Source organism: Pelophylax lessonae (genome assembly GCF_965119305.1).
Source record: "Pelophylax lessonae genome assembly, chromosome: 6".
In the NCBI taxonomy this organism is placed as follows: domain Eukaryota; kingdom Metazoa; phylum Chordata; class Amphibia; order Anura; family Ranidae; genus Pelophylax; species Pelophylax lessonae.
This window is the reverse complement of record NC_138773.1, coordinates 204,367,376-204,386,513: the sequence shown is the minus strand read 5'-3', so window position 1 is coordinate 204,386,513 and position 19,138 is coordinate 204,367,376. Positions and strand designations below refer to the sequence as shown.

At 42.2% G+C, this 19,138-nt stretch overlaps 1 protein-coding gene across 1 annotated transcript in view; it reads right to left on the bottom strand.

The window, feature by feature from the left end:
- The window catches only part of SGO2 (shugoshin 2), a gene marked incomplete at its 3' end in the record, with an annotated part of 107,873 nt that extends 98,689 nt beyond the window's left edge, over positions 1–9,184 (bottom strand). Inside the window, exon 1 of the mRNA XM_082260579.1 lies at positions 9,110–9,184. The remainder of the gene's footprint in view (positions 1–9,109) is intronic.
- Between the last annotated feature and the right edge of the window lie 9,954 nt (positions 9,185–19,138).

The window sequence follows — 19,138 nt, the reverse complement described above, 5'->3', positions numbered from 1 at the left end:
TCGCGACTTGTCAGGCTGAATGGTCGCGGTAGTGTGAATGGACACTAAAATAGAAGTGTAAGGGCACTTTCACACGGGCGCTCCGTATGTCCGCAAATCATCCTATTTTTTGCGGGTGATATACGGACATAATGTAAGTCAATAGGATTGCGGATGTCAGCGGAATACCATCCGCTGACATCCGATTTTCTTCCTTTCAGTTCTGTTCCATTTTTTGGAACGGAACAGAATCCTATTTTTCTTCCGTTCAAAAAATGGAAAGGAAGCAAAATCGGATGTCAGCGGTGTCATCCACTGACATCCGCAATGCCCATAGACTTACATTATGTCCGTATATCATCCGCAAACGGATGGGATGATATGCGGACATACGGAGCAGATGACACAAGTGTCATCCGCTCCATGAAAAAAAAAAAAAAAAGCACCGGAGCGGAGAATAAAAACTGATCGCCCGTGTGAAAGAGCCCTAAGGCAAAACATTTGTGTATGGATAAAAAAACAAAAAAAAAAAAAACAAAAAAAACAAAACACAAATACCTTTTTTTCTCTTTTTTTTTTTATAAGTAAACACATTCCCTCGGTTCACAGCTGCATAAGAGCTAGGGGGAGGAGAAGCAACAGTACACTGATCTTTCCAGTGATAAGCAGTGCAGGGGAGGCATGTCAGGACAAGTCTGATCATTGGAGGAGAGGAGGCTGAGTTCCCAGCAGAGATAGAGAAAGGACCACAATGTGTTCTCCTGCTTAATGTGGTCAGTTTTTGATAGAAAAGCAGAAGGACTGGCAGGAACACCAGGAATTTCACACAAGGTAAGCAATACAAAGATCAGGATACTTTTGAATATAACTACATAGTAAAACAGGCACATAAGGAATATGAAGTGTTGGGGTAACAAACACTTTAAAGTGGAATGAAATCCTGTTATCCTTTACAGCCAAGTGAGCTGCTTCTGTTTGATCTGCAACTGCCATGGTGCTGCACAAGTGATCAGTTATGAAAAGTGTTTCTCATCTCCAGTCCTCAGGGCATACTAACAGGCCAGATTTGCAAGAAAACTGAAATACATCACAGGTGATATAATTTGCTGCTCAGTGATGGTAGTATTCTAGTCTGCATCTCCTCAAGGTAATACTTAAAATCTGGTCTGTAAAGCCCCGTACACACGTACTGATCATCGGCTGAACGATCGGCCGTCTTTTGTCCAGGGCTGTCGTGTCTGTTGAAAAGTGCAAAAGACTGCACACGAATTTTGTCGGCCAACAACAGCCGACTGCAGAAGTGAGGTCATGGGATGGTTAACTTTCCTTGTCTTTTTTCTTTTCCGAGCATGCCCAGTCTTGCTAATCTGCTGATTGTCGGCCGAAATCTGTACTGACTGGCGAATAATCGGCCTTTCTGGTGTTGGCCAACAAAAATTTTAATGCCTGCACAACAGATTCTGTTCGGCCGAAAATGCGCTGTCGGCTGTCGGAAACATCATACTAACAAGCCTACAATCGGCCGATGGGTCGTCGGCCGAATATTTACGGCCGACAATCGGTACGTGTGTACGGGGCTTTAGTGTGCCCTGAGGACTAGAGTTGAGAAACACTGAGTTATGACACCAGCCATTTGATATTTTGACAGTTTGGTTGGGGACTAGAGCTGCACGATTAATCGTTAAAAAATGTGCGATCACGATTCACCCCAAATCTCACAATCTTAAAACAGCTTGTCCTCTATTCTTACAGAGCTGTTCTCTGCTCACTCACAGCTGTCAAAAAAAAATCTCCACCTAATTTTTATCAACATTATTAAGGCTGCTAGATAACTATAAAACACAACGTTTTACAATGTATCATTTTGTTCTTTTAGATCATAGGAATGAACTTCCATCTGTAAAGTGAGGGCAGTTTAACCTCTTAAAGACTAAGCCTATTTCTGACACTTGTTGCTTCAGTATTTTTTGCTAGAAAATTACTTAGAACCCCACAAACATCTTATGTTATAATATTTATATCTATATCTAAATGATCCTCATCAAAATATTAAAAATGAACATTTTATTTATGATTATATTCATTTGTCCAATTACATTTGAGCCCCTGAAAATAGGGGTGGGGACTGTGTATACAAATGGTCGCAGTTCCTAAAGTTTGTACTTGATATTTATGTTCAACCCCTTGAATTAAAGCTGAAAGTCTGCACTTCAAATTAGTTTGGATTGTTTCATTTTATTTTTATTCTGGTGGCATACAGAGCCAAAATTGTGCCTGTGTCCAAATATATATGGACCTAACTGTATTTGTCTATCTTTTTTAGAGGTAGGATATACAGGGTATTTTAACTGGGAGTCAGAGGTGGGGGGATATAAATCTTTTATATTAAAGTAGTACTAAAGACTGAGACTTTTTTGCATGGATATAATTATTTTAAATATAATGTACAATACTGGTAAACTTTTACTTTAACCACTTAAGCCCAGGAAGATTTTACCCCCTTCCTGACCAGGGCCTATTTTGCGATTCGGCACTGCGTGACTTTAACGGACAATTGCGCGGTTGTGCGACGCTGTACCTAAACGAATTTGACGTCCTTTTTTTCCCACAAACAGAGCTTTCTTTTGGTGGTATTTGATCACCTGTGCGATTTTTTGATCATGCGCTATAAACAAAAAAAGAGCGTCAATTTTGCAAAAATAACAATATTTTTCACATTTTTTTATATGAAATTCCCCAAAAAAAAAAATGTAAAAATCTAAATTTTTTAACATTTTAGGCCAATTTGTTTTCTGCTACATATGTTTGGTAAAAAAAAAAAAAAAAAAAAAAAAAAAATCGAAAAAAGCGTATTTTGATTGGTTTGCGCAAAAGTTATTGCGTTTACTAACTAAGGGAAAGATTTTTGTAATTTTTGTTGTTTTTTTTTTTTTAACGAGTACTGGTGGCGATCTGCGATTTTTTTGCGGGACTGCGACATTGCGGCGGACAGATAGGACCCTTGACTGACATTTTTGACACTTTTGGGGTTACCAGTGACATTACTACAGTAATCAGTGCTATACATATGCACTGTTACTGTAAAAATGACACTGGCATTGAAGGGGTTAACTTTATTAGAGAAGGAGGGGTTAAGTGTGTCCCTAGGGGCGTGCTTCTAACTGTGATTGGCTGTGGCTTGAGGTGTAAGCACAGAGATCAACGGTCCTACATAGCAGAACCGTATGATCTCCATTCTTACACAGGGAAGAATGACAGGCGGCTTTGTTTACATTAGCCGCCTGCCTTTCTCCCGCTGTAACGGGCAATCGCGAGTGCCCGGCGGACATCGGGTCCGCCGGGCACACGCGCGGGGGGGGGGGTCCGTGAGCGCGCCTCCGGCGGCGCACGCTCGCTCCCTAGAGCCTCACAGGCTAGCGACGTAGACCTACGTCGCTTTGCCTGTGAGGGGCTGACTGCCGAAGTAAATAGTCGTTAGGCAGTCGACAAGTGGTTAAATAGGCAATTTGCAATTTTAATGGTCCAAAGAATGTCAGGCAAAATGGTCGGCCCTCATGCATGTTCACTTCATCAAATCTGGCCCGCTTTGAAAAAAGTGTGGACACCCCTGCTGTAACATAACAAAATGTGGAAAAAGTGAAGCGCTGTGAATACTTTCTAGATGCACTGTACATAGATAGATTTTATTACTTTCACAGTATAAGTGAAACCCCTTATAGTAGTGATTATCTGCTGTTTTTGTACATTAAAGGGCTAATTTGTTTTTTAACCCCATCTTGACAGGTGATACAAAGAGCATGCTGCTGCTACTCAATGTCTTAGTGACAGCAGGCACAGGGAGCTTGTGTCAAACTACCTGCCTAGGACTCTGTAATGCTTATATTACAGTCCGATCTGAAAATCTGCAAAACAGAGTTTTAGGTCTTTTTACATTTCTTTTTTAAGTAGAAAATTTGATCTCTGAGCCTGATAATATGTACCAGGTTCAGTCTCCAATAGTAAATATACTGTATCTCTTCTGTTATTCTCAGACTAGATTATATAGTTTACTCCCCAACCATATATCTGGTTAATCATTTACAACTGCACACATATTCAAGAATAAATTGTATTTTATTTATAATTATACACCATACTTTTTTTAGGTTTTTATCCAATTAATCAAAACAATAAATTGGCTAACTAATCAATTATGAAAATAATCATTAGTTGCAGCCCTACTTTAGGGCTCTTTCACACAGGCGGACCGTTCAGATCCGCCTGTCAGTTTTTCTGACGGATCTGAACGGTCCCCCCATGCATCTCTATGGGGCATCGGATGTCAGCGGAGACATGTCCGCTGACATCCGATCCGTCAAATCTGGACGGATGGAAACCCTATTTTCCATCCGTCGATCGGATCAGATGGGATCGGATGAGAACGGACCGACGGTCCGTTACCATCCGATTCCCCCATAGAGATGTATGGGGCTCTGACAGCTGTGTCTCTGCACACAGTGCGGAGAACAGCTGTCATCCTCCTGCTCAGCAGGGGATCACATACACTCACCGGCCACTTTATTAGGTACACCTGTAACACAAATTGCTAATCAGCCAATCACATGACAGAAACTCAATGCATTTAGGCATCTAAACATGGTGAAGACGACTTGCTGACGTTCAAACGGAACATCAGATTGGTGAAGGTGTTAAAGTGGAGTTAAATTTATACTTGCCTCCATCTTCTCGCTCTGGGTCACCTGAAAAACAAATGGATAATCGCAATTTTTTTTTTTTTTTTTACTTACCTCGTATAGAAGAAAATATACTTACCTTACTTCCTCTTCCTCCCCTCGGAGGCCACAGCGATTCGTCACTTCCTGGCTTTGCAATGATTCCTGGGAACTGAACGTCATCGCTCCCAGGAATCAATGTGCCTGCACCGGCCCCGACGTCAGTTCCGGTGCGCGCGCATCATTCCCTTCTAAACAGCTTCTGGGCATGCCCAGAAGCTGTGGAGGGATGACGCTGCAGCCTTGGAAGTGACGGCGGGGCCGGCGCAGTGCATCGTGGGACCGAAGAGGACGCAGAAGAGGATCGCGCTGGCTTCAAGCTGCCCACACCTGAGATGGCAGCGCTGGACAAGACTTTTTCAAGATAAGTATTTCTCCTAAAAGGTAAGTGCAACCGGGACAGATCAGAGGCTATCCATTGTGGAATGTACTAGCCCTGACTGTCCCGGGGGTATTTTTATTAAAAAAGCATTCCCAGGGTGGAACTCCGCTTTAAGTGACTTAAAACGTGGCATGGTTGTTGGTGCCAGATGGGCTGGTCTGAGTATTTAAAAAACTGCTCATCTACAGTGATTATTACACACAACCATCTCTAGGGTTTACAGAGACTGGTCGGAAAAAGAGAAAATATCCAGGGAGAGGCAGTTGTGTGGACAAAAATACCTTGTTCATGTAAGAGGAGACTCACTGGGCAAACTGGTTCAAGGTGATAGAATGGCAACAGTAACTCAAATAACCCCTCGTTACAGACAAGGTATGCAGAACACCATCTTTGAATGCACAACTTGAAGCAGATGGGCTACAGCAGCAGAAGACCACACCAGGTACCACTCCTGTCAGCTAAGAACAGGAAACTATGGCTACAATTGGCACAGATTCACTAAAATTTGACAATAGAAGATCGGAAAAACTTTGCCTGTTCTGATGAGTCAATTTCAGCTGCTTTGTTCAGATAATGGGGTCAGAATTTGGCATAAACAACATGAAAGCATGGATCCATCCTGCCTGGTATCAACGATTCAGGCTGGTGGTGGTGTGGGGAATATTTTCTTGGCACACTTGGGCCCCTTAGTACCAACTGAGCATCGTTTACTGCTTGCCGACCGCCTGCCGCAGTTTTGGCTTGGCTGCGCGATGTAGCCCTATGTCAGTCGCACGCGTAGTGCTGGGGGGGTGGGGAGCGTGTGTCGGCGGCGCGCTACTGCCCCCACTGGGCAGCAGGGTTGCTGATCTATGGGACTGGCGGCCGCAATCGCCACCGGGCACCCGTGATCGCTCCCCCTGAGCGAGGACAGTCAGCTGTTGTAAACATAGCCAACCATTGTTCTCTCTGAAATGATCACAGAGCGCCTGTGATTCTTCTATATAAGATCACAGGTCTCTGTGGTCATTTCACAAGCCTATTCCCCATACAGTTAGAAAACACTCCCTAGGCTCACACTTAACCCTTTGATCACCACTGTGTTACCCCCTTCCCTGCCAGTGTCATTATTACAGTAACCGTGCATATTTTTATCACTGATTACTGTAGTAATGTCACTGGTCCCCCCAAAAGTGTCAAAAATGTCAGTCAGGGGTCCGATCTGTCCGCTGCAATGTCACAGTCCCGCTAAAAATCGCAGAACGCTGCCATTACTAGTAAAAAGATAAGTAAATAAAAATGACAAATCCCCTAGTTTGTAGATGCAATAACTTTTGCGCAAAACAATAAAAGCCACCTCAGGAAAAGCCCGGATAAACGTCTCACATACACATCTCTACAGCTGTATAGCTCCCGAAAGGCCCCATAAAAAAGAAAGATGGCTCCATAGTGTAAAACAGTATATTATATTATAACTGATGTTGGAGAAAAGGCCTGGCTCACAGTCTTCGCTCGAATTCATCCCAAAGGTGTTCTTCTTTCGGGTTGAGGTCAGGACTCTGTGCAGGCCAGTCAAGTGCCTCCACCCCAAACTCACTCATCCATGTTTTTATGAACCTTGCTTTGTGCACTGGTGTGCAGTCATGTTGGAACAGGAAGAGGCCATCCCCAAACTGTTCACACGAAGTTGGGAGCATGAAATTGTCCAAAATGTCTTGGTATGCTGACACCTGAAGAGTTCTCTTTACTGAAACTAAGGGGCCAAGTCCAAGCCCTGAAAAACAACCCCACACCATAATCTCCTCTCCAACAAATGATTTGGACTAGTACACAAAGCAAGGTCCATAAAGACATGAATGAGTGAGTTTGGGGTGGGGGAACTTAACCACTTAAGCCCCAGCCCTATTTCGGACACTTTTTGTTTACAAGTTAAAACCAGTATTTTTTCCTAGAAAACTACTTAGAACCCCCAAACATTATATATATTTTTTAGCAAAGACTCTGGAAAATAAAATGGCGGTCATTGCAATATTTTTTGTCACGCGGTATTTGTGCAGCAGTCTTTAAAACACCATTTTTTTGGAAAAATTTTGAATAATCACATTTCACTGCATTTAAAAAATACTAAACAGTAAAGTTAGCCCATTTTTTTTTGTATATTGGGAAAGATGATGTCACGCAGAGTAAATAGATACCAAACATGTTACGGTTTAAAATTGCGCCCCCCCCCCCCCCCCCCCGTGGGATGGCGACAAACTACGGTCAATAGAGATCTCAATAGGCGACGCTTTAAATTTTTTTAACGGTTACCAGTTTAGAGTTAAGAGTGTGGCTCTTTTTTTTAAATTATTGCTCACGCTCTGGCGATCGCGGCGATACCTCACATGTGTGGTTCGAACAGCGATTTCATTCGCGGCTCGACTTCCGTATACGTTTTTTTTTTTGTGCGCGAGCTAATGGTGACGGGGGTGGCTAAAATTCTTTTTTTTTTTCCTATTTATTTTACTTTATTACAGGTTTTTAAAAAAAATTAAAAATCTGATCACTTTTATTGCTGTCACAAGCAATGTACACATCTCTTGTGACACCAATATGCAGTGACAGGTACTCTTTATGGAGGGATCAAGGGTCTAAAAGACCCTAGACCCCTCCACTACACTTCCATGTATGCAAAACGCCGTTTTTTAAATTTGCCGCCTTTTGCAGCAGAGTAACCCGGAAGTGACGTCATGGACGCCGCCTCCAGGTTATGTCATCGGAGACCCAATCAAAGCCGTTCCCGGCTTTGATCGGGACTCCATCCAGCCGGCTGGGTGCTCGGGGCTCCCAGTAGGACGGGAGCCCCGAGCAAAGTCACGGAAGGCGACGTGGGGGGTTAACGCGGGTAACGATAGAGCGGCTCCCGAGCCGCATCGGTCATTACTGACGGGAAGCCGACCGTCGGCTGTAAAGCACGGTACCGGGATGGTGCCTCTAGCTAGGCATCATCCCGGTATACTACCGCAAAGTTTGCCGACGTAGTCCTACATCACTTTGCGGTAAGTGGTTAAGTGGCCTTACCTTAACCAATAAAACATCTTTGGGATGAATTAGAGTGGAGACTGTGAGCCAGACCTTCTCGTTCCACATCAGTGCCTGACCTAACAAATGGGCTTCTGGAAGAATGGTCAAACATTCCCATAGACACTCGTAAACCTTGTGGACAGCCTTCCCAGAAGAGCTGAAGCTGTTATAGCTGCAAAGAGTCAACGCAATATTGAACCCTACAGACTACCACTGGGATGCCACTAAAGTTCATGTATGTGTAAAGCCAGGTATAGTTTATGTAGATGATTAGACATAAAACAAAGATGTTCCCTTCTGCTCCCCTCTAATCTTTTTTGAGATTAAAAAAAAAAATAAAAAAATTCCTTCTGATGCAGAAGCAGTTTCACGCCAGTGATTGTGTCGCCATAGAAACTAAGTGCTGAGACTTCCTCCTCTTGGCACCCCATTGCCTGGAATTGTTTTCTGACAACCCGAAAGTTTGACAACCTGAAAGTTGAAGAGAGAGGCTGATATCAATTACAACCTATGAGGCTGCAGAGGACTTGCGTTAAACTCACCAAGACATCTCAGCGCTTGCGTTTCTATAGAAACCCAATAACTGGCTCTTTGGGCAACACAGAGCTAAATGCACATCAGGAAGTTTAAAGGGGGGGTCCTATTTATTATTGGGTCCAACCATGATCCTTTCATACCTGCTGACAGCCTTCAATAACACACCAGTCAATGAAATACCACTGAGGACTGGGAGCTCCCTATGTGTGACAGCCACCAATAGGATTTCAGGGAAACGTATGCTGTTTGTTGCCCTGGACCCTTTATTTTCTATGCAATTTATCCTCTCGTTCGTGCTATGTATATCTTACAAAAACAGGAAATGACAAAGCTCGCACACACAATACGAACAATGCAAGATATAAAGACGAGGACAAGAAAGGAACGCAAAATATACCGTATCCACGTCTGTTCTATTCACGGCCAACGTTACATCCGTCCGGCAAATTCAAATTTCGAGCCTGGCCCGGACGCATGCGCAGGAGAAAGTCAGCGAACCCTCACAGGGCGTGGTTTCAGCGGCGCAAGCGAGTCAAGTGTTCGTCTGTGAGCGTGATGCCACCGTCAGCCATGTTTGTTATGGGAAACGGGAACTTTTAATGTATTTTCTAAACATGTTTTATGTGTAAGATAAAGGATATATATATAGTTTACAGTGCGACGGTCTGAGTGAACATGGTTTTTGGAGATTATAAAGGATTTTGCAGAAGCCAAGATGAATCAATGCAAAAAAAAAAAATGGAATGAGTGAACTTAGAACTCTGTGCGTGTGATGTCACAGATGGGGTGCCACTGCTTAAAGCAAGGGTGTCCAAACTATGGCCCTCCAGCTGTTCTGGAACTACAATTCCCATGAGGCATTGTAAATCTCTGACATTCACAAACATAACTAGGCATGATGGGACTTGTAGTTCCTGAACAGCTGGAGGGCCAAATGTGCATAGCCAACTAGTGATTCAGCCTGTTGAAGTCTACCTAAAAATGTAATATTTAACAACGTGTTTACTAGGCACATTCACCCCCTTTCCGACCAGGCCAATTTTCAGCTTTCAGTGCTGTCACACTTTGAATAACAATTGTGTGGTCATGCAACACTGTACTGTACTGTTTTTTTCACACAAATAGAGATTTCTTTTAGTGTTATTTAATCACTGCTGGGTTTTTTTTTTTACTAAATAAACAATTTTGCAAACTGGTATTTTTCTGATGTGGCTGCAGCGATGGGCACTGATGAGGCAGCACTGGTGGGGACTGATAGGCAGTACTGAAGGGCACTGATTGGCAGCACTGATGGGCACTATTGGGGCTGCACTGATAATCAGGACACTTGAAATTGCTATAATTTATTCACACCAATAGAGCTTTCTTTAGGTTTATGAAATTTTTATTATTGTTTTTCACACAACTAGAGCTTTCTTTTGAAGGTATTTATTCACCACAGTTTCTTTTTTTAGCTAAACAAACAAAAATAGAGCAAACATTTTTTTCTTACTTTCTGTTATAAAATTTTTCAAACAGGTAATTTTTTCTGATAGGCTGCACTGATGGGCACTGGTGAGGCGGCACTGATTGGTTACACTGATGGGCACTCATGAAGCTGCACTGATATGCGGCACTGATAGGCAGGACTGATAGGCGGCCCTGATTGGCAGCACTGATGGGCACTGTTGGGTCTGCACTAATAATCAGGGCACTTAAAATTTTTATAATTTTTCACACAAATAGAGTTTCGTTTGGTGGTATTGAATCATCGCTCGTTTTTTTTTTTTTTTTTTTTTATTTTGTGCTAACCAAACGAAAAAAAGAGCAAACATTTTGAAAAAAAAATGTTTTTTTTCTTTTTCTTTTCTGTTATAAATTGTTGAAAACAGGTCATTTTTCTCCTTCACTGATGTGTGCTGAGGAGGCTGCACTGATGGGCACTGATGAGGCAGCACTGGAGGGCATTGATTAGGAGGCACTAATGAGGCTGTTCTGATATGCGTCACTGATGGGCAATGATAGACGGCACTGATAGGAGGCACTGATGGGCATTGATTAGCAGCACTTATGACCACTGTTGGGACTTCACAGATATTCAGGACACTGATGATCAGCGCCCTGATTATCAGTGCAGATATCCCCTTTCACACTTGCCGGTCACTGGCTCACCTTTCGCATGAAGAAAGTAATGCTGATAACCAGGAAGTGTGTTGAGCACAGTTGATCACATGGTAAAGGGCCGCTGTGATTTTCCCTTTACCCCAATCTGTGATCAGCTGTGTCTGAAGAACACAGTGATCACAGAGCACGCCGGGTGCGTGCTGCAGCGGGCGTGGTTCTGTAGCACGGTTGGCAGATGGTCAAAGCCAAACTTTTTTCTTTTCATTTTGGACAGAGTTAGGCACCTTTCACACAGGCGAACCGATCGAGTCTGCCTGTCAGTTTTCTAGGCAGACCTGATTGGACCATCCATTGCTCTCTATGGAGCGGCAGATGTAATTAGCCATTTTTCTTTTACACCCACCGACATCCAATCCTATCCACTAAAAACAGATGGATGGGGAATTCATTCTCCATACATCTATCGGATTGTATGACAGTCGGATGTAAACGGACAGGTGGTCCATTTACATTCGACCCCCTCCATAGGGGAGAGCAGGCTGTGTTCGTGTCCGCTCGAAGAACTGTTATCCACCTGCTCAGTATGGATCAGCGGACAGATCCCCTGCTAAGAAAGAGTCTGCCTGTGTAAGGGAGGGTTCTAACCAGGCCTTATTTCAGCAGGAATGTGGGGGAACACAGTTCCGGCACCTCCAACACTGACTGTATGTAATGGCAAGGGTTGCTGGGATGTGCTGCAGGATCTATTGATGCTGGCTGCTGGGCAATCTATTCTAGCTGGAGATCTCTGTTTGCATTGGCAGTCTATTGCCACTGAGGAGGTCTATTGTTGCTAGTGGGGGATCTACTGTTGCTGGGGGTGGGTTGGTATTCTATTACAGGGTGGTCAGTTGTTGCTGGGAGAGATCTTCTGAGAGGGAGGGGTCTATTGTTGCTGGCTGACAGAGAGTCTACTGATGCTGGCTGGAGGGAGATCTGTTGTTGCCGCTGAAAGTCTATTACTGCTGGGGGGGGGGGGGGATTTTATTTTGGGTAGCCCATTTTTGCTAGGGGGATCAATTGTTGCTGGTGGGGGGTGTCTACAGGGGATCTATTTTACTGATTTTCTTATTATCATTACCAAATTCCAAACAAATTACTTAGCACCATAAAATGATATGTGGTTCTGGATTCTGGGATTGTGGGAGGTGGGTAGGTAGTGGAACCAAGGAATGGTGCTCAGAGGTGGGTAGGGGCAGAGAAAAAGGCTGACTCGGGAAAAAAGGAGTTCCTGCACCTATTCTCTAAGAAAAAAAGCCCTGGTTCTAACCACTGTCAGTTATTTTTTTGCCATCTGTGTCCCACGGAAGAGATTTCCCTTCAGTTCCTGTCCCATAGCCAAAACAGGAAGTGAGAGGAAATCCCTCCAAAGTGAAGTCAATTCCTGGTTCCTAGAGTTCTCTCTATTCTTCTTCTGGTGACAACCAAAACTTTGTATTTTTTTTTTTTACTTTCATTCTTGGTGATAACGGCAAACAAAACAAATAGAAAGGATGAATCTCCCTAAGACTCCATTCATCCTTGTATGACTTGTCATCCGACTTTGGACATCAAAGTCGGATGAGAAGTCGGACCCCATGTTTTCGAGTGACAACCATTCATATATGTGTTAATGGAGTCTAACAGGAGCACAGACAGCAAAAAATTCTATCCAAAACTTTAAAAAAAGGTTTGCCTTTAGTTATATTCTAAGCCCTGGTTCACAATAAATGCAGCTTTGAAATTGTGTAACTTTACTTGAAATCATACAATTTCAAAGGCACATGCCAGTGCGACTTCAGGTGCGACTAGGCTGACATCTGTGCGACTTCATGCACAGATGTCTATCGCACCTTAAATCTACAAAAATGGTGCAGGAACTACTTTTTCAAATCGGTGTGGCACCACAAAGTTGCCTACAATAGGCTGCGAGTTTTTGATAATATTATTTTTTTAAATATAAAAGTAAATCAATAGACTTTTTATATTTGTAATTGATTTTTTTATATAAATTCCTTTTTTTTCTCTTTTTTTTTCGTTTTACAGTGCAGATTGTTATGTGTATAGGTAATTCATCAACTCATATTGCCATCTGCTTCATTTGCAGTTTTTATTTCACTTATTTGTTTTAATTCACATATTGATTTTGGTGTCAATGACTGATCAGTTTTATGCAGCCCATACACAGAGCAAATTTCTTTCCTGCAACCACAAAGTCAGTGTTGACAGGAGAATTCCTCCTTCCGAGCTATTGTGTTTTCCCAGCGAGAAGATTATAGTAGCCGCTAGCATTAATCACATGCAAAATGCAGGAGGCTGGTTGTACCCAAGTTGATCGAACGGTCAACTTGCCACATCACAGTGCACCCCCCCCCCCCCCTTACCGTGTGCTGCTTCTGGGAAGAAGTTGGGGCCAGAGCTGGGAATCAGAAGGTGCAGGATCTAGAGGAGAACCAGAGGAGGGCTGGAGCCTCCTGAATACTGAGACCAGGGGGAGGTGGAGATGAGGGGGTGCTGCAGCTGCCCAGGGGGGCACAGAATCTGTAGAAGGAGTTCTATACTCCTCTCTGCTGTTGACTGCTGGGACATGGTGGGGCAGAGAAAATGGGGTTGCTGCAGCTGCAGGAGAAGTGCGAGGGCCACATGAAATGGCCTGGAGGGCCGGATTCGGCCCATGGGCCTTGTGTTTAATACATGTGCCTAAGACTAAGGACACTTTCACATGGATGCGTTTTTCCTGCATTTTTATCTTGCAAGGAAACGGAAGAAAAATGTCTTACTTTAAATCTTATGGGTCTCTTCACACCACTGCGCTGCGGGTGTGTTGCATTTTGAAAAGACCTGCATGCTGCATCTTTTGCAAAAACACAGCTCCCTATTGAAATGAATGGAAAATGTGGCAAAAACACATAAAAAAACACACCAATAATACACCGAGTTTTGAGTTTTTGGTGCGTTTTTGAGTCACATATCCATTTTTCCTAGGTGCAGGTAACCAGAAAATGCATCTAAAATGCGGCAAAAGGAATACGCGTTTTTACCGCGATTTTGCTACAGAGCAACGTTAAAATAGCCTTACATAGAGGTGCTTTTATAGGCTGAAAAAAAGCACTCAATGCCTGTATAAGTAATGTTTTTTAATCTCCGTGTGCATGAGGCCTTAGAGGTTCAATACCTTGGTAATTGATTGTGAAGGATTCATAATGGCATTTTCTGGATGTCCTCCCAGGTACCCCTACCCAAAGAGCACCCCAAAGAAGATGTCGTACCTGTAGAAAAGTGGATATAGGCTTAACACCCACTTTTTTTGTCCCTCCTGTCCTGGCCAACCTGGTCTCTGCATCGGGGACTTTTTCTGTCGCTACCACACACACCACTGTAGTAGAGAATTAGTCTAGGGTACAGCACGACATAGTCTATGGCACACTTTCACACAGGGTCTCGAAAGATGTTAGACGGCTATCACATTTTGAGAGACCCTAGCCTGGAACGTTTAAAGTTTTTTTACAATTACAAAAAAAGTGTAAAAAAAGGTTACAAAAAAATAAAAAAAATAAAAAAGCCAAAAATAGTTGTCGTTTTATTGAGTTAATTTTCTGTTCTTACTGTACCTTTTTAATATACTGCTATACTGTAATGTTTTATTGTTACTGTTTTTAATTGTTACCATAGTTTGCTTTGCAGATACCACCATTCTACTGTTTTACTGCACTATATACTTTTATATTGTAATGTTTTATTGTTACTGTGTTTTACTGTTAACCATTGTCTGCTTTCCAAGTACGCCCATCAGCTGCAGCACTGATTTGTTTATTCTGACAGCAACAGCATTTGATGAGAGGCATGTTGAGCTCATGGAATTATTTATATTATGCCACAAGTTTCGGGAATATGACAAAAATTTGGGTTTTTTTGACACAAGATTGCCACTTAACTTATATATTGCTCAAACATGCCATAGCTATATGTGAAATTACACCCCAAAATACATTCTGCTGCTTCTCCTGAGTAGGGGGATACCACATGTGTGAGACTTTTTGGCAGTCTAACCGCGTACAGGACCCCGAAATTCAATCACTACCTTCAGGCTTTCTAAGGGCGTAAATTGTTGATTTCACTCCTTACTACCTATCACAGTTTCGGAGGCCATGAAAATCCAAGATAGCACAAAACCCCCCAAATGACCCCTTTTCGGAAAGTAGACACCCCAAGGTATTCTTTCTTCTTTTTTCTATTTTCTTTCTCTGTTTTTTCTTTCTATTGTGATGGAATGCATATTTTCTTTATTTAGGACTTAGCTACTTCGAACTTCCGTGTGCGACTTTTTATTTATATATTTTTTGTTTAAATTGTACCCAATTACAGACGGGGATGTGTCCCCTAAACAATTGGTTTTATTTTTTCGGTTCCGGCGGTTGCCACTCTGTGCTCTTCCTGTTGGTGGAGCGCATAGGTTGCTTCCGGTTCAGCTTTGAGCATTCCTGTATTGAGTTCACAGGTGTGTTTAATTTTGGTCTCATTTAGTCTTACTATATAAAGGATGTGAAACAGACGCTTGGCCATGCCCCCTTGAAGACATAGTGACGAAACGCGTCGGAAGGAGCTAGCCAAGCGTCACCTGCGTCACACCCGGAAGTTGGAGGTCGGCCATTTTCTTGGTTACCTACCGAAGGAACACTGCTTGAAAGCTTCTGTTACATGCTGCTACCGTTTTACATGCTTTTATCTCTACTGATTGGGTGAGTGCATACCCTAGATGTCTTTAATAAAAGGTGTATATCAAAGATAATGAACTATGGGCTCATTCCTTTTTTTGATGTTTCCCCACTTGCATGAGGTTGCGTTATCATCGAAGGGAGGATCTGGCCATTATACCATAAAGTTTCCTGTTGTCATGACTGGAGATTGAAAGCTGTGGATATTGAGGGCTCTTTGAGGTGCTTGGTTCTTGTGAGGGGGTCGTAGCGGTCCCATAACCGCTTACTGCTGTATTCCCGCCATCATCTGGTAAGAGTCAGTGTGTGGTGGCTGGGATTTTCACATTTTTCTTGCTGGTTAACACCTGGGTGAAAAATACGCTGACCTTATAACCTGCACTTCTCAAGCACTGTATTTGAAATGGACTTTTATCCAATGTGCCATGTATTGTACTACTAGTGCTACTCTTTTTGTCCACACCCCAAGGTATTTGCTAAGAGGCATGGTGAGTATTTTGCAGCTCTCATTTGTTTTGGAAAATAAAGAAAGAAAAGGAAAATTTATATTTCTTTTTCCTTTTTCAATTTTAAAAATTTTGTTGCAAAAGGCGAGATCTGCAAAATGCTCAACATGCCTCTCAGCAAATAGCTTAGGGTGTCTACTTTCCAAAAAAGGATAATTTAGGATGGTTTTGTGCAGTCTTGGCATTTCACGGCTTCCGAAACTGTGATAGATAGTGAGGAGTGAAATCAACAATATACGCCCTTAGAAGGCCTAAAGGTGGTTTTCTAGGTGCTGTACGTGACTAGACTGCCAAGAAGCCTCACACATGTGGTATCGCCATACTCAGGAGAAGCAGCAGAATGTATTTTGGAGTGTCATTTCACATATAGCCATGGCATGTTTTAACAATATATCATTTAAATGACAACGTTGCGTGAAAAAAAAAAAAAGAAATGTTGTAATTTTCCTAAAATGTGTGGCAAGATATAAAATATTCCATGGACTCAACATGCCTCTCAGCAAATAGTGTGGGGTGTCTACTTTCTGAAAATAGGTAATTTAGGGGTTTTTTTTGTGCTATCTTGGCATTTCATGGCCTCTGAAACTGTTATAGGGAGTGAGAAGTGAAATCAACAATTTACACCCTTAGAAAGCCTAAAGGCAGTGATTGGTTTTTGGGATCCTATACGTGGCTAGACTGCCAAAAAAATCTCACACATGGGTATCCCCATACTCAGGAGAAGCAGCAGAGTGTATTTTGGGGTGTAATTCCACATATAGCCATGGCATGTGTGAGCAATTTATCATTCCAATGACAACTTTGTGTAAAAAAATATATATATATATATTTTTTGTCATTTTTCAAACACCTGTGACAAAAAAATTAAAAATTCAATGGACTCAACATGCCTCTTAGGAAATTCTTAGGAAATTTCTTGAGGTGTCCACTTTCCAAAAAGGGGGTTTTGCACTGCCCTGCCATTTTAGCACTTCAAGAAATGAGATAGGCAGTCAGAAAGTAAAAGCTAAGTAAATTCCAGTATATACACCATAGTTTGTAGACGCTACACTTTTTGCGCAAACCAATAAATATACACTTATTGAGATTTTTTTTATCAAAGACATGTAGCTAAATACATTTTAGCCTAAATGTATGACAAAAATTGAGTTTTTTGGATATTTTTTTTATAAGAAAAAGTAGAAAATGTCATTTTTTCGTTAATATCACAAAAATAAAAACTGCAGAGGTGATCAAATACCACCAAAAGAAAGAAGGAAAAATTATATAGTGAAATATAAAAGGTCGCGCTCAACCAATCAGACACACTTAGTATATGTGCAAAATGTATAGATATATGATGTCAAATATAAGCATAAAACAAAGTGCAAGGTGCAATAAGTTATAGTATATAAACATAAATAAATAGTATTAGATATAATCATAAACCATAGTGCATATCAATACAAAAATCTAATCTAGAAATGGTGTAAAAAGTCTCTGGTTTCTAAGATGATCTTGTTGCTACAATTCTTAGTAGTGTCTCCACACCTCCACCATATCAGGACCACCCAGGGTGCACAAACTGCTTACCAGATTAAACGCACCCCTTATTACAGGGGGGCAGTTAAAGCTGTAGATCACAAGCTGTTGGGACAGGGTATTAGCGGGCAAAACCGATATGTGCAGTCTCCAGTAAACACCTCCAAACAACTCCAAACATCCGCCTTTAGGTGTCCTTAAGCCCAGGAGATTAGCCTCTCGAATGGCATGGTTTAAAAAACAACAAGGAAGGCTCTCATAGTGAAGTATGTTGAACGAGGTGTTTATTAAATAAAAGAACGCACTTATATAAAGGTTTCTTTCAACACGACATAGAGAGATAAAACGGCGGAATCCAGGTAAGGAACGCCGCTTCCACATTCCAACTGCGTTCCACCCAGAGCCGGAAGTGGCGTGGTAGCATGATTGCGATCCAACGTCCCGACGCGTTTTGTCAGTGCGTAGCCAACTTCATCAGGGTCATCAGTTAAAAAAACATATCGGTCTATCCCTACTATAAAGACCACTAATGTAGGGAAATAATTTACCCTGATCACTAATAATAAAAGGACATTTACACTGAAATCCAATGTAAAGGTTTTTTTTGTGAGGGATGCTCTCCTTTTCACTGATATACATGGTATATACAATGTTTAGCTTGAACTGGTATAAGCAACCTCTTTCCTGTTTAAGTGAATCCATAGCGTCAACCTATTATACAACGTTCCTTTCATGATATTTTCAGCTTGAAAGTGTAATAAAATTGCTTTGAAACTATTTTTTTTGTAATTTTGAATAATTTTGATCACATGACCAGTAATAAGGCACTGGTCACATGGTCTCTACTGATGCAGATAGTCACTGTTCAGGCTAAGCCTCTGTCTGGCCAGCCCTGATAGTCAGTGCCTAAATATCCTTTGGTAACCAACTCGTGATTACAGCATTTGACCTGATTGTCTAGTCCCTTGATGCCCAACCTGTGGCCCAAGGGCTAGATGCAGCTTTAGGTATAAAATGTGTGGTCCTTAGACCTCAGCAGTCTGTAATAGGAATATTGATTTGGATAATAGCATTGATCTCTACTAGCCCCATGTAGCACGTTCCCAGTTTCATTTTATCTTCTGCGGCACATCCCCACCCAAGAATATAGCATTTTCACAATTTCAGACCCTCGCTTTCTTTGTTAGGTCTGCAGTTTCTGACAGTCCTCTCAAGAATTACATACATTGAACAATTTGTGTGACCCTTTGGTGATGTCAGGGGCTGCATAAAGGGGCCCCCTCTAGCTGATGATATGATAACCTCTGGCCTAGTCAGACATCGGAAATTTATAACTTTGAATTGTTCCATTACAGTTTTATCATCCAGGCATAAAGGGGTTGTAAAATCAGAAGGTTTTTTAACTCAATACTTTCTATGCTTTAAGATAAAAAGCCTTCTGTGTGCAGCAGTCTCCCTCAGCCCCCTTAATACTTACCTGTGCCCCATCTCTATCCAGCGATGTCCATGAGTCCCTCGGCTGTCAAGGACTCTCCCTCCTGATTGGTTGAGACACAGCAGCGA